This window comes from Etheostoma cragini, chromosome 5 (assembly GCF_013103735.1).
Source record: "Etheostoma cragini isolate CJK2018 chromosome 5, CSU_Ecrag_1.0, whole genome shotgun sequence".
NCBI lineage: Eukaryota > Metazoa > Chordata > Actinopteri > Perciformes > Percidae > Etheostoma > Etheostoma cragini.
In genome coordinates, this window is record NC_048411.1 from 9,257,281 (window position 1) to 9,274,060 (window position 16,780).

Genomic DNA, 16,780 nt, shown 5'->3' on the forward strand with positions numbered 1-16,780 from the left:
TGTGTGTGTGTACTTTTGAGGCCCTCTGTCTAAAAGAAGAGTACAACTCAATCTCTGAAATGCCTGTACATGTAGAGTCTTGTTACCCAGATACACATCTCAGCCCTCATCACCGCCAATGGCTGCCAACTGAAGTCATACACTCCATAACCCCAATCAAGCGAGCCTTTTTAAGTGACGCCGTCACTGAAAACACTTCAAAACTATGCACCCCAGCCTCCCTACAGCCTTCAAAAACAAATGCTGTGTCTCCAGATGAGAAAAAAATAACACGCTGTTCTTACAAAATGAGTGTGAGCACAGACTTAAGGACTAAAGGTAGTCAAAGTCCTTTGTTGACACAATGATAACACTTGGACTCTGTGGAGGTGAACTTGATGGCTTTGATTTTTTTTTCTTATTCCATCCCAAAAAATTGCTATGCAGCATTTTGAAAACCTCGCCGGTTTTTGTGCAGGCCAGTGGCACTTGTTGATTATCAGTTCATGGAAGACAGCGGTTGTGTAAGCGGCTCCTGTGACCCCGCACCTCGGCCCGGTCTGAGCTGAGGTCTGCATGGACTTTGATCCCATGGTTTGGAGCTTTGTTACCCCCTCTGCACCCTGTGCTCCCTCCCAGGCCTGTGTGTGTGTGTGTGTGTACCTGGATTTGAATAGAAACCAGACAGCGATGATGCTGCGCCGTGCCCCCCGCCCTCCCCTCCTCTGTCACCACTCCCGAGCGGGACAATGAGGATTTGTTAGCGCTCAGCCGCGAGCCTGCTGACACAAAGCGCATAGCCTCCCAGTCCCTCAGCCCTGGAGTGCAAGCAAGCCGAAGCACAGGCGGGCAGGAGACCAGCAGGGGGCCCAGAGTGGGGGTTGGCGGTGTGGGGGCAGTTTGCAGGGGTGGGATTAGCAGACAAGAGCTCTGGGTTGGGGGATGGTGGCCTGAAATGAACAGGAAATTACCGCCTTTGATGAAGCAGAGGCAGATCCGCACAGGCTGAACTCCTCTGGGCCTCTTCCCCCGGCAAAAAAAAAAATATATATATATATATGTTTGAGCAAAAAATATCCAAAGACTTCAAGGTCGCCCCATGTGTCACAACCCTCCGCCTACGCCTAGACACAGGTGCAAAGCAAACACTCGCAAAAAGTTAGCGTTTTTTTTCTCTCCACCAACACCACTGCTGCTGCTACTGCCCCCTCCCCAGCCTTTCCCTTCCCGTCCTCTTCCTGTCTCCAGACGCCAGCCCCTGACCATGTCATGGGAATCCTATTAGGCCATGCATCCATCCAACCCATTTTCACCTGCTGGAGGATCACAGCTCAATTTAAATACCACACTGCAAGGCAACAACAGACATCGACATTTATATTCAGCCGTCTGCATAAATATTTCAAAAACCGCGAAGGCGTGGAAAATACTCTAACTAGACTAGCCGTTACAGTTCTTCCGATACCAGTATCGGAATGCTGGTATCAGTGAGTATGCGAGTTTTTGCCCCAATCCGATACCACGTAATTTAGCCCTGAAAAAAAAAGAAGAAAAAAAATTGACTCTACTTTATTTAAGTTCAAGACTGTCAAACTAGATAACAGAAAGTTCTTTGGCATTCATTCTCTGTAACCTTAACCAGGACATACATACAACAATGATAATAGTACTACAGAGTTAGTATTAAGCTGTTAATTAAAAATTATATATATTAAAAAAAAGTACACACACACACAAAAATCAAATGATTATTCAACATCTTACAAAAGATCTGGGTTCTTTCCATTTTCACGCACTACATTTAAATGTCTTATATATATCCCTGATATGTAACTCCCTTCGTGCCTTCGAGTGTATGTTTGCGTTCCTGAGCGTGAGGAGAGATGGTAATGTGTGTTCAGTGAATATCAGGGTCGATTAAAGTGTCTCGTCTGGTCGGGCTTCAGCAGATTAGACAGGCGGAGCAGATACAGGCCGCAGGCTGGTCGTCTGGCGTTCTGACCCACATTGCTCTGATGTGCACGTCACTTCCCATTACACTGACGATTGGACGCCACATCAGCTGAGGAAGTCGTGATTTGCATACCCTCCCCGCGGGCGAGGTCCTGCACACCGTAACCCCCATGCTGTCATCCTCCAACCCTGGCCGTCCCACCACCTGGCTTCACAGGAAGCGTTGGATGAGTCACATTGAGGCATCACCACCACGGCTCCAGGGTCCTAACTGTGTGGGTGGCGCATTTGGCACGATAGCAGAATGCTGACCTTGATTCTAACATATTAATATCTAAGCTTCCGGATGTAAAATCATATGAGTAAAAGCTTGTGACAGCACGTCCTCTGAGTTTTATTTTTAGCCAAAAGCAGCATGCATCTAAAATAATATCAGCTCTGCGCATTAAGAGCTGTCGAGGACAAATATTCAGGTCAACGGCTTTAAAAAATAAATTAAGAAGAATTTGTCAATCGGACATATTTTTTTTAAACAGCTGGTTATTTATCCTTGTGGGCTCTCTGTGAGTGAAGTAATGCCGGGACTGTCTCCGGTTTGTTGAGCAGTATAAGCATCACTGATGGACAGGTTGCATTTCAGCTGTGGTTTCCAACCGTCCACTCTTAAACTATCACTCATCTCACTCACACATGTCCTGCCCTCTGGAGGCGATGAGTGGGAGATAAACTAAGTGAGAGTTTAAGCTTTTGGTGAAAGTTTAGAATATACAGAACGCAATGAATTGAGTTTGAGCTCTCAGTCTTGTCTCTACAACAAGCACTTGGTGCGTCCGTGGATGCATTCTTAAGTATACAAAGCACAAAGCCGCCCACACATGATCTGGTGCTGGTCGTCATATTGTTTTCTTATGTCAACTTTGGCTTTGTTGCCGCAGACCTTTCCAGGGTGCAACCAATTCCAGAAGCACTGCTGACTTATATACCTGCGGTGCGGTTTGCCTCTCTGCCCTGCCTCACATTTTTTTTACCGCGGATCACGTGTAGGCGGCTTAAGAAGCCTCAGTGGCAGTTCTGCAGCTGGCTGACAGAGACGGGGCTGTTTTGCAGGCCGCCTGAAAGATAATTGGCAGCTATGGAGCGAAAAGCGGGCTCAGCAACAGATAAGGGCCGTGTGGAAAAGCTTCATAATCATCACGGATTAGCAAATGATAAATCATGGGTTCATACAAGTATGCTGTCACTGCTGGAAGAGACGGAGAGAGAGGGGTAGGAGAGCGCGGATGAGGAGAGATATGAAAAAGAGTGGGATAGAGAGCATGTGAGAGGAGAGTGAATAGTAGGGAAGATGTGGATGTTTTTTTTTTGCTGTAATTCAAAAGAAAAACACAATAATACCATCTAGCAGGTCAGCAGGAGAGGCAGGCTGAGAGGGGGGAAATGAAAAGAGGAGAAATTAAAAGCTCTGCCAACACTCCGGCTAATACAATCTTCTGCCTGTCAGATTACCTTCTTTAATCCAGAAAGGTTTAACGCCTCTTAGAAATTTGAAAGGAGACATGAATTCAGCAGAGATTTTCCTTCTGCTGGAGGAGAGGAGGAAGGTGTCGGGGAGGAGGGATTTAGTCTCTTGAGCAACTCTCTAAAGCACTGGCCTCAACAACTTCTGCTGCACTGGCGTCAGACCGCTATGCAGAGGATCAACCAATTCGAACCGCTGCAGTGTTTGACTTGCACACTCCCGACTTCCATACATACCGCAGTGTTCACCTACCACTTGCGACAGTCGCGCATTTACGCATCCGTAAAAAAAAAAAAAAAAATCATACATGAGCCCCATGTGTTTTATCCAGTTGAGTGAACCATCGCCTGTCTTTCATGCATACAGTAGGACAAAAAGATGAGCTTAACTTTGGCTTAAGCAGACCTGATTAGGTCAACGGAGCACAAAGCACTGCACAGCGCATTAAGGACACAGTACTGGGACGGGGCGCGGATCACTGGAACGGTTGTCACACAAAGGAAAAGTGGGGCTATATGGGAATAAAATGGCATCACGGACAAAACACAGAGAAAGGGTAACGGCCAGTATTAGGGGCGCTGATTTTAACTGTCAGTGTGGAAAAGGAAGGTAATTTAGTTAATCGCACCAGACAAATGAAGCAATTCAAGGTATAGGATTTGGCATATCCTGTTGTCTTTTGTGGGAATGCTGCTGCATTGGTGGCCATTGAATGATTATTTCGCAGGGTGCGCCTCTATTGCAACAACGAAAACGAGTTGTTTTGCCTCTTCTGAATCAAATGTCCTACACATATTCCTTCCCCCTCCGCTCAGTCATTTTAGGTAAACACACCAGCAAGATAAGAGATCGAGACGGTCTGGCCATGAGGTTGCCGAGGCAGAATAAAAAGGTTGATCAGTATCCAGGTCATTCCCGTGCTGGCTCACCCTGCTGGCTCCCACTGATAACGGAAATGTGAAATCAGTATTGGCGCCTGTGATTATCACTGCTCTGTGCTATTTCTAAATCTCTCAGTGTGAGGCTTCCCCGCTCTGTGGATGGGGAGGAAGCATGAGATGGAGGGTGTGTTAAGAGGACGACGATCATGGCGATGGCCCGGTTCCCTGCTGTGTATTGCTGCAGTGCGGGGTGCAGCAAGTTTAAGTGTCGGGCAGACGAGGAAAACGCTGATCAAACACTGTGTTCGCCGACGAACCCACCACTGCACTGCGTTGACTCGACAGATTAAAAACATGGATTATGTGACATAAATGAGCGTTGTATAACCTTTTTGTTTGGGTTTCTATGAGAATACATTAGTCTGTGTTTGGCAACATATTTCTGCCGGGGCTTTATTGACGTCATTGATGCGCAGAGTATTCAAACAGACTATAAATTCCCCGAATAACGAAAAATGATAGGTCGAGCGAGGATTTTGGGTGTGAGCTTTGACAATGCCAGCGATGAAAGGGGGGCCGCGAGTCTGACCTGGGGATAAAGTCTGTTGGAGATTAAAAATGTTTTTTTTTTGAATAAATAAAGTGGCAGCCGGCTCCAGAGAAATGTCACGGTTAAATCCAGCAGACAACAACAAAGAACTCTCTCATCCCGCTTTGTTAGAGATCCTCAAACTGCTGCGAAAAAGAGCCCGGGATGCATATTCATTAGCCTCCGCGCTCATGACTGAAATGAGCCGACAAAGCTTTGGAGAAGAGAGGAGTGTGTCACATACAGTGCCGTTTTCTCAGGCAAGCTGCGGAGTGGATAAGTCAACTAGAGCAAGACTGACATGACGTGATCAAGTGCATCAACGTTGGGTTCAATGGTGCACAGCACAGAGAGAAAAAGCAGACAGGCATGTCAATCAGTGCTGGAAAAACTGAGAAAACTAGTTGTTGCAAGGAGGAACTGAGGAGATGATGGAGGGTTGGGGGGGGGGGTAAGTCATAAGCAGTCAGGCAAGGCGAGGCAGCTTTATTTGTACAGCACATTTCAGTAACAGTGCAATACATAAAACAGAGCTTACATTAAGAAAAACAGGATTTCACCATCAAGATATAGTCACAGGTTAATGCTGAGAAAGTGGCTGGCATCAGAGACACGAGCTGGCCACAGTTTGGTTTGGGTTGCAAATAAATTCCCTGGAGCCTTGGCAGGTTGTTCCATGGCACGTGGAGGCAAGTTTTTTTTTTTTTTTACTGGAAAGGCTTGGCACTTCTCCTGAAGGAGTCCCTACACTGGACAGTGCTGCCTGTACTCAGGTTCAGTCAGTATGACCTGGACCTCAATGGTCCATTGGTTGGTTTAACACACACCAAGATCCAGAGAAAAGCACGATGCCTTGTCAAACTATGCTTGACTGAAAGGTCCTTTTCAGTATTGTGTTGCTTTTTTTTTCCCCACCACCAAGCAGGGTTCACTCAATGTTGATGTGTGCCAATAGCTTGTATCTTAAAAGATAAGATGGATTCTAGCTCATTGAGACCCATACAGTAACCACTGGAACCCCGGTTAGAGTTCAGCAACCTTTGTCCTCTCCCTTTTGTCTTGCTTTCACTGTCGGATAAATACAAAATCATGCCAAAAACAACCTGCAGTAGAATTGGAATAATGGGACTTAAATTATAACAGTAATCATCATCTGTGCTAAGACTAATTTTAAAGTGTCCATATTATGAGGGGTAAAAAACTTTTTCTGGGACTTGGAGTGTTATTATATGTCTCTGGTGCTTCTATATGCAAACAAACTTGGTAAAAAAACTATGCATGCTGTTTTGAGTGAGATACAGGTTTATGAATGTCCTCTGCTTCAGTCTCCGGGTGAGCTGTTCAAAATCTGCACGGCTTTCTACGTCACTAGCTGAGACGAGGTGGCTAACCGTAGCATGCTAGCTCGTTCTCAATGGCAAAACACTGCTACAACACACACTAGTTCACCATAATCTCTAACTAGTTATCTAGCTGATGGGATCTTACCTAGCTAAAAAATGTGAATATCAACATCACAAAAGAGCTATTGCAAATTAATTATCCATTTCTTCAGAAGCCATTGTCTAACACTATATTGATTATATTTTATTTTGATTGATCCAAAAGAACTACTACCATGTCCCTGTTCTCCCTTCTAGAGAGGGGTATTCAGTATTCAGAATATGGGCGCTTTGATCATGACATTATACAACCCATTCATACCACATTACACACACAAGTGTCTCATTAGAATCATCATACAGGGCTATTCTATTTTATTACTAATGCTACTGCTAGGCCATAATTGATCCCTTCTATTTATCTAACCTTGATTTATTCATTTTTTTATCATTGACTTCCTCGTGTCATATCAGCACTGTTATATATCACAGTCCATTCCCCTTCACAAATGTGTGACAGCAAACGCAGCAGTGTGACAGCTAAATATGATACTGCAGGAAGCCCTTCGCAACGCTAACTCCCATTATGAAAATTCTGCATTCAAGCGGATATCAAAATAGGTGATTATTTTGTGACTGACACAGCAATTAGGGCATTTTGGTTGAATTTGATTGAGTTTGTCCGCAAAGAGGATCACTCACAGCCCGGGGGATATTTAGCGATATAATCTCCTCACTTGCACTTCCATTAGAAGATGTCTCGCAATGCCAGTAGATTGTATGATACTAATCAAGAGGCATGATGGATTGGGAAGGATGAGAGATGAGATGTAAGCAGCCTCCCAGCTGAGTATTTTTGAACAGGCATCCGAGTTATGCTGGGAGTGTCTGGTTAACTGTGGGAACACAACATTTATTCTGTCAGACAGGTATTAAGCATGTTTTCAAACGGCGGGAATGGATGCTTGTATCATTTCTCTGTGCCTACCTTTTCATAGCTTGTGAGATTCTGTGAAGTGACCACAAAGTGTAATGAAAAGTGAAAGTTGGAAGAGAAAGTTCCATTGAAATGGTTTGTTCATGACAGGAACTAGGGGGGTTTATACTGTAACTAGGGCTGCTTAAATAAGTGATTCTTCAAAATCCTCTAAAATCGATTTTTGATTGAGTGATCTGAAATCCATTAATAAAATCCTAGTCTACATACACGGCGTTCTACTTTCAGGATTGTATAGGTGCCGCTAAATGACCTTCTTATTGTTGTAATTTTATACTGTGGTGGATTTATGAGGACTTTGGTTAACCTTTTATCAGATATCTGCAGGGTCAATCCAGACAGCTAGCTAGACTATCTGTTCAATCTGAGCTGAACAAGCACATGTTCTACCAAAACAAGTTCCTTCCAGAGGCTATTTTTCCGGAGGCACCACGGCTCTGCCTGGAGCTTAGCACCGCCAAAGACAATTGTGATTGGTTAAAAGAAATTCCAAAAACCCCAACATGTTTTTCTCCCATCCCGGAAAAGCTGAGTGGACTCGCCAGACCCTCCTCTGCGGTGCTGGGAAGGAAGGTCTTCGCAAAGCATTGGGCCTTTTCCCCATGGATGTAGAAGGGCGTCATGTGATGTGCTGGGGGTTTCAATTCCACTATGTTTAATTTGCAGGGTTGCATCTTAGGTGTACAAGTTACAGTAGATGTAGATGAAAATAAAAAAATAAAAAATAGAATGTCCCTTAATTGATAGTAAATAAAAATTAGGGCTGCATGATATGAGGACATTTTGACAGATTCCATTGGAATGCGGATGAAATTATCATTTTTTCATTATCATTCTCATTTGCATTGATTAATATTGCAGGTAAAATATTATAGTGTGATTTTGGTAAGGATCTGGAATGCATTCATCTTTAAATCCAGAGACTCCCCGGAACTGTTTCCTATCTCAACATTTTCATTTCCTGGTTAAGTTCTCTCAGACTTGTTAGAGTTGATGCTAGAATGGTTCAACTTGTTGTAGAGAGAAACAGCATGCACAACAACCAGTTCTTCTTCCTGGTGCACAAAGTAAATTTTGAGGGTTCTAGGCTGAAAATAGATTCCCACAATTTCATCTTGTAATCAGCGTTTATGCTCCTAACCAAAGAAAAATCACAGAACCAGGATTACATGGATAACTAAGCATGTAATGATCTACTTTTCAGCCACGTCTAAACTTATCCCTAACTGCAAGTTCACGTTTTCACAAAAAAAAAAAAAAAAAAAAAAAAAAAAACAGGTTGAACATTAGCACATGACCCTAAAACTGACATGTATGCTACACTGACTTTATCAGTCGGAGCTCATCTTAGTGAACTTTGTGCATGTGTGTTGGGTTGGCCATGTTTCAGGAAGCATAGAGTCCTGGCTGCAGAACAGCCAGCTATGCAGGCAACGCGACAGCGAGTACACTGTGTGCTTCTCATTGTCCAACCCCTGGAATGTGCTGACAACGCAGGGTTCACACCGGTTCAGTCACACTGTTGCACTCTTCACTCTGGCCCTGTCTCATTCTCACCCAGCTATTTATACAAGCAATACTTTTGCAAGTTTGTCAGTTATGCAAAAGCTTCTGGGAGACCACAGCAGCAGCGGATTATCCAGAACCGTGATGCAAGTGTACGGCCACGCCTCAAACGGATGAATAAGTCATTGTGCGTGCAGCAAGTTAACATACATTTCCCATAAGTTCTCCCAAGTGCCGGGAGAGGGGGAAGTCAAGTCAGATGAAAAAAAATAAAAAATAAGTGGGGGAAGAGATATTTGAGAATGAAAAAGTCTCTGTGTGTGTGTGGGGCATGCAGCCAAGCAGTACAAACGCCAAAGAGGGAAGCCATTGAAGCCTGAGCCAGAGGAACTGAAAAAAAAACCCATTAATTTCCACCTTGTCTGTGAGTGGAAACACAGAGGGGGGGGGGGGGGGGGGGGGGGGGGGGGGGGGGGGATGACTGCATTAAAATAGGAATATCAACGTCACAAAAGAGCTATTGCAAATTATTTATCCATTTGTTCAGAAGCCTTTGTCTAACAGTATATTGATTATTTTTGATTGAAGGTGACAACGATTATTGTGGCAATAATGACGTCTTCTGCAAGGTCAGTGAACTGTGTCAGAGCAGGAGAAAGTGAATTTTGCCTCTCCATTACCAAAGTGATCATTCATTATTGAAGAAAGCAGGAGCGAGTGGCTCTTTTCTGAGAGGTTAGAGAACACAGAAAAATCTCTGGATCCAATTCTTTCATTTTCCATAACACACATCCTGCAGAACTGCAACAAATACCTCTACAATGAGTTGCATCATATATTTACTACCTCCCTAACAGGTTTCAGTATGTCCTCAAAAGAAAAGAAAAAAACATGCATAAAACTCCAACATGTTAAGTGAAAAGAGGATGCACAACAAACAAAATACAGTGTTCCAAATCTTTTCTTGTGTTGAGGGAAGCAGGCAAAAAAGGGGGAGAGACAGACAGAAAAGGAAAGACCGACACAGAGAGGGAGCATTAATAAAACATGACTGCATGATTTTCCAACCTCAAAGAGGCGAACACAGGAAGGCGCACTCCCAGAGCAGTAGCTGAGGTTCAGCGCAGGGTGAAAGAACACTAATCTCTAACTAGCTCAACACTGCAGTGCACTAGTTACAAACTGTGGGGCACAGCAGCGCTCTCTAATCGCCAATTCGCCTCCCTCCTTGAGCTCGACTCACCTCGTCTTCTTTCCCCTTTATTCATGCCATTTAACATCCCCCCCTTTTTTTTTGTTCTTCTTCTTGCTGCAGGCTGAAGGTAAAAAGGAACAGGCTCGGCGGAGACAGATGAGAGCTCTGTTTGTAGTTTTGCAGAAGGTGAGGATGATGACAACGATGATGGCGTTTGCCGCGTCTGCAGGGCTATTTAAGGAAACATTTGCATCACAGCCTCTCCAAACTCCTGCTGGCTTCTCTTCAAACGTTTTTTGGATCTCCACGTCTACATGGATGGGAACACACCTTGGCATGGTGTTGCTCCGCAAGGGCCAAGAAAAACACGGAAGCACACAAACACACACACACACACACAGAGAATTGTGATACTCACGGCACGCAGCTATATCTAGCTCGTCTTTCTGGGTGACAGTTAGCATTACAAAGTTAGCATTTTTCCATTGTAATAACCATTTGTTCAAACCTGAGAAGGAAATATACACTTGACAGGTCTGACATCACAGCACGCTTTGCAGAAATACACAAAATACATGTTTAGATTTGAATTGCAGACATTTAAAATGTATGTGGTTTGGATGGGAATCACAGGCGAGTGACATGCAAGCATTTCTGGGATTTTCGACTTGTTTGAGTCCAACTACAACAACAAAGAGATAAAAAAATAAACTGGGTAGCTTGATTTTGGTTAATTATACGTTGATTTTCTATGCCATCAAAATAGCTGCCACCAATCAAACCAAGGGTGCCCACGGTGAACATTCAACGCTGTCGGTGAGTTTAATCTCTAAACAAAACCATTGACCGTTGACTGTACCCTGAGGGACGCCACAACACACATGAACCAGGGTTCCCCCAAGCCCGGTGACCCACTGGGCCTAAGTTGCCCCACACCGGGCCTACGCCACTAGGATTTCTTTTTGAATGAATTTTTAAGACGTTTTTAAACTACAGTTACAGTGGGGCGGGTTGGTTGGAAACTGACATAGTATTTTCAAATCTCCAGTTGGCTTTTATCACAGGCTCTACATTAATTCTGCCATCAGTCTGTGACTGGTCCGAGCTGGAGCCTCGTGAAAAAAAGAAAAACTTTTCTGGGGGAAACCACGTGCACATAAATCTCTGGAAACCATACGATGTAAAATATTTCAGTTCTGCTCTCATGCAGAGCAAAAAGCAGAACCACAATCTGCGGGCGGACATGCCTGTGATCTTCAGTTGGCCGGAATCGCCCCGACTCCTTTCAGCAGACACCACATCAGCTGTGACGCTGAGGAGGCGTTCACTCTTAAGGCTGCAATAAACATTCATTGCTGTCGGTGGGTTTACTTGAGAATAACTCACTGATCAATGAATGCAGACTGCGGTTCAAACACTTCAATATCCATTTGGCCGTTAGGTTCAACGCGGGCAATGCATGTGTACCCCAAGTCTTGATACAACATGGTAATGTAACAAACTAAGGTAAAGTTTTCCATGGATACTGTCCTAAGGTGGTAAATACAAGCATATTGTGTGCAATGTACTGGTGTCACCATACAGGATATATTGGCATAGGGTCCAGATTCATTAGTTATATGTACCACCAATTTGCAGTGTTGCCGTGGTTTGTAACGGGTAAGTTCATCCAAATGAGATAAAAATATAGTTTCTTGCTTGGCAACAGTGCTATCAAGAAATGTGGTTAGTTTTGGTTTAATTTGTCCAGGATTTGAGTTCCAATATAATAAAAGGGAATGGCTTTTCATGTGTGGTGCTCGCACCATTGAAAAATGTGGATATTTAAAAAACTCAATAGCAACATCTCCTTAAAGGAATTCTGTCTCACTAATAAAACAGTTCATAGGGACCATTTCTTCAGTAAAAAGTAGTTCCAAAGGACATCGTTCAGTGAGGTCTGTAGACTATCCAGACTAACAAGGACACTTATATCCGGGAGAAATGTTGTTGCTGATTATTTAACTGGCATTTTCGATGCGGTTAGCAAAACAAACAAGAGAGATTTACCTCCAAGGCATTAGTGTAGAGGCAGAAATGTCACTGACAACCCAAAATTTGGGTAAATAAAACTTAAACTCTCTTACAGGAAACCACTAGTTGTAAGTGAATACTATTTGGGTAAATCAAATGTTCCTTTCATTACAACTGACCAGTTTTCAAAGCTAATTTAGAGTTTTAGGTATCACAATGTCAACCTCGTTTTTAGTACACTACTAAGACCCTTTGCAAATACATGACCACGACCACGCCATGACAGAAGGTAGAATCACCGGAAGCACAACAGTGTAGACGAGCAGAAAGTTGCATTAGTTTCAATCAGTGTAAAATAAATAACTCTAAATAAACTATAAAAATAAAAACTTCTTCTTTAGGGCTTCTTCTATTGAATAATAAGTTGTTGTGCTGTTATTGGTCGAGGTGGGGCATCTAGTAGGTGCTCAGAAAGAGCAATATTTGGAGAAGTTGGAGATAGAGGGATTGGATTACCTTCTCACTTCCTCGGTTTTCAGTCTGCCTGACTTCAGGCCACAGAATCTGTACAACTATGTGTTAGACGGGGTATCTCCATGCATTGGTGCTGATCTCACAAGTTCGGATGCTTTACCAGTTCTTTGTAGCTGGCTGGGTTACAGGTACGCAATGCTACGCTAAGGGCAGGGGGAAGGTACCTCATAATGGCAAAGATAAGACATCAATGTAGGGTTTATTTTGTAATATCACATATTCTTTACTTAAGAAAAGATGAATATAACAAGTAGCCTATGTTTTAGCAGACATGGTCGGTTGTGGCTACCCACATACCGTTTTCTAATGGATGTCTGAATGCATCCTAGCTCTAGTTAATTACCTATCACACGTTAATGCATGTAGTAAATCACGGAGTGTATAGAGGTCAACAGTCCTACCCACAGCGGGTTCTGGAAGTACAAATAAAATGCAATTTCTCCATTGACAACTGGGGTATAAGCCATAAAGTGATGCCTCTGATTGGTGGAAGTCATGTTGGTGAGGAGGGGGAGCTGCCGGTACCCGTGAGCATGCGCAAGAGGAGAATCTTGTTTTACGAGGATTTACGACACCATCTGTTCCCATGCTTCTGGCGTTAGCCTCCACCAGCAAGCTAACGTTAGTTAAGCTAACAGCTAACCGCTAGAGGACAACTTGATTCAGTCTAAACAATTTTTAACTCAAACTAAACACTGGGAAAGCAGGCTAGAGCTGACAAAACAAGTGTTATATATATTTAACAGTTATTTTCAGGTTTTATTTTGAGGGTCTTTTAAAGTTATCACATGCTGTCTCAGCTAGCGGTTAGCCAAATTAGCAGTTAGCTAAACAAACGTTAGCTTCCTTCATTCAGTGATGCGCGGTGGTTTATGGGATGAGTGGATCCTTCGTTCAATAATGAATATATGTACACAGTCTTGTACCTTTTACTTTTTTAGATTTTCTGTTTGTTTTTTCACATGAAATGACATGTTGATATTTATAATGTGGTAGCTGGTTAGCCTAAGGCATGATCAAAATCGCTTTTTATGAAGATTTTTTCCAGATGTCAATGGGAGAAATGAATGGGAAATTCACTTCTGGAACCCAAGGCCTTTCGGAGGAGGGGCAGGACTGTTGAGCTCTATATGATAATAATCTGTGATTATATGTAGGAGCTCCGCAGACTTGCATTTAGCTTGTTTTTCTTACCTTTTCGGAGCTAGTTTCTGCACCATATCATCTTTAATTTAACCAATATTTTTGTATGTGTGTTAAGTTAAATGATCGAGGGAACGGCTTTCTTTTTGGGAATTGTAGCTAACTGGGTCATTGAACAACCAATGATAGTTATGTGGGTCATCATCGGGTTGACATGTTAGCAGTAACAGCTGTTAGCACAGCAGTTAGCTGGTGAAGCTACAGTTATTATTTATCAGTCATTTAACAGAAAGGCAATACATACACACGCTTGTGTTGGTGAGGATTACTGACGATCGTGTATATGAGAACACAGACAAACATACGCACTTGGCTTGCCGTCTGCCTACAGCATAGCTCTTCCGCCGTCTATAATGGCGTTACTAATTTTCGAGAGTAGAGCGTGACATCACGTGCATAGTGTCCCTACACGAAATCTAGAGTAATGAGCAACAGAAAACAACCTGTCTTATTGTTGTTATTACGTTTAAGTGACAATCCAGCTGTGCATACTGACTTGAAAAGTCTACCATATTAACAAACAGCAATTACATACTGTATCTTTGACTAGAATTCAGAGTGTGTGATGAATTTCTTATTCAACTATATGTTGACTGATACTGGATTCTTGAAACTGATGATACGGATACCAATATTTTACAAATTCAATATTTTTTTCTATATAATTAATCTTGATACTAGGCCTGTAATTATTACATAATTGTCTTGTCTTTTTTTACAATATTGCAGTTTCTTTGTTTAATCGCAATTAATTGCTTACATTAGCTAAGGTCTAAAGGCATATGACTAGTGATTGTTGATTTTGTTTAGATATGCCAACTTGTAATTATATAAGCGATAATTGCTGGGACTATACTGTTTTTTATTATTATTATTATTTCAATTGTTAGTCGTTGGTACTTGGCCCTTTACACATTCATAGCAACAACAATGAAAAGGGGGGTATACAGTTGGAAAATATGTTTTATGATAATAAAGTGGCATTGTTTACTTCCCAAGCTGTGTATTTGTGTTATATTATCTGGGTTACATAACGGTGCTATCCAAAATATGTACCTTAGGATTCATTTAAAACTTATTTCCTTTAAAGAGTAATGAATAACTAAAACTATACCTTAGTTTTATACCTTGATTTTTTTTTCCCTTTTGTTTTTTTTTTTTGTTTTTTTTTTTGGGGGGGGGGGGGATTTGAGTAAAACAGAAGATATATTTTATTACGTTTGAAAAACCTGTATAAGCGGAACAGCAAAGGACAATATAACTATGCAAATTATTAACAACATACCTTAGTAAAATAAATAAATCCCCCAAGCAATAACACTTCTGTTTTCTGTGTTTCATAGTACTGTTGAAAAACCAACTAAACAAAACTCTATCGTGGAGACGTTGAAACTTCTTCATTCAAGATCTCTTACATTTACAAAGTGAATTAAATGGCTACTGTTTCATAGTACTATGCAGGGTCTGAAATTAACACCCACCAGTTGCCAAATGTGGGGGCCAACACACAAACGGATTAACACTGGCGCGCACACACTAGCCACCTCCTGTTTACGGATGGCTAGCATTTAACTCAGGCTAATTAATTATCTAGCAAGGGGCAACTTTTGGCAGACGGCCTTCCAAAAAGAAAGCCCAATGAAATTGTTAACGGATGATTAACCGTTGACTGACAAGCAGGAAACGGAGTCTCAGGTCACCCGCCCGGGAGGCTTTGAAACACTTTCCGCACTCCGTGTCGGCGGACAGCTGTAGGCTTGTACCGTTGTTGATGTGTTGTGCATTGTTGGATACATGCAGCCACTTTCCTTAAACCGCTTGCAGGACTGAGAGAAGTCCACAGCGGCCCACGGCGTGTGTCCGAGCCTGTCTCCACCACTTCCACCTGCAGATTGTCAGCTGTTTGCAGTGTTGTTAAAAGTAGCGCAATTACAGTAACCTATTTATTTTTGCTGTAACGCAGTAATATAACGCAGTACTACTTAAATTTCAGTAATATTATACTTGTTAAAATCTCAGTAACACGAGGTACAATTCATTTAATGCAGCATTTAGTGAGGTTTTGTTTTAAGAATTCACCAACACCGCAAAACATTTCTTCACAGGAAAAGAAAAGCCCAGAGTGTTATTTACTGTTGCTGTATTCAATGGTTGAGCTTGTCACTCCCCGAGGTAAGTGCAGATTTAAATCGCGCATGCTCAGATTTAAATGGTTTACGGCATAACATGTCGTACTGAAATTTGAGAAAATCCATAAAATAATAATCTTTCGGCATTACAAACAATATTAGAAGATGTGAATCATTAAAAAACATTTTAGCTATCTATGATGGTTTGATTACTAACGTTAGCTCAAAACACCATTCAACTGATAGCCATTGTTGTGTTTGATGCTAACTTGTACCAGCAGTTAACTCACTTTGTAGGTCCAATTTTACCTTTGGACCTTTGTAGGTCCAATTTTACTGCATTGACATTACAGAAGTCTCTCGTTAGCATCTTGTAGGCTACTTGTCGCAAAGTGACACATGCGCGATTCAAATCTGCACTCGACTTCCATTGGAGTGTGACAGAGATGACTGCAGAGACTGACACATTTGCGAGACAGATAATATTTTCAGGAGGTATTATGCTGTGTTTAAGTGAGGTGCTTTTCTGTCACTGTTTCCGCTGTCAGAGCCAGAACCAGACAGGTAGGGACATTATCTGTGTCCCAACAGGTGACGGTACGTCAGCGCGGACAGCAGTGTGTCCGAGCTGCCGACACAATAGACATTTCGGGAATTATTTTTAAGGCTTGCTACACGTGAATACCATTGCATTTAATCAGCCGTGGAGACTGAAGAGTTACTATGCCTGCAGTGGAAAGGCTTCGTATAACAACCAAAAACGCTCGTCTTTTACTGTGACCATTTACTGTTTAATATGTTGCAGTTTTACAAACCTAAAAGTGAACAACTTAAGCTTGATGGACATGTTTTGCACATAGACATTTAAAGAAGTGGACCAACAGATACAGTTGTTCTGGA

At 42.4% G+C, this 16,780-nt stretch overlaps 1 long non-coding RNA gene across 1 annotated transcript in view; it reads left to right on the forward strand.

The window, feature by feature from the left end:
• LOC117944759 overlaps positions 1 to 11,189 on the forward strand; it is a 12,968-nt gene extending 1,779 nt beyond the window's left edge. Inside the window, exon 2 of the long non-coding RNA XR_004656645.1 lies at positions 10,122 to 11,189. This is a non-coding gene — a long non-coding RNA (uncharacterized LOC117944759). The remainder of the gene's footprint in view (positions 1 to 10,121) is intronic.
• Positions 11,190 to 16,780: the final 5,591 nt, after the last annotated feature.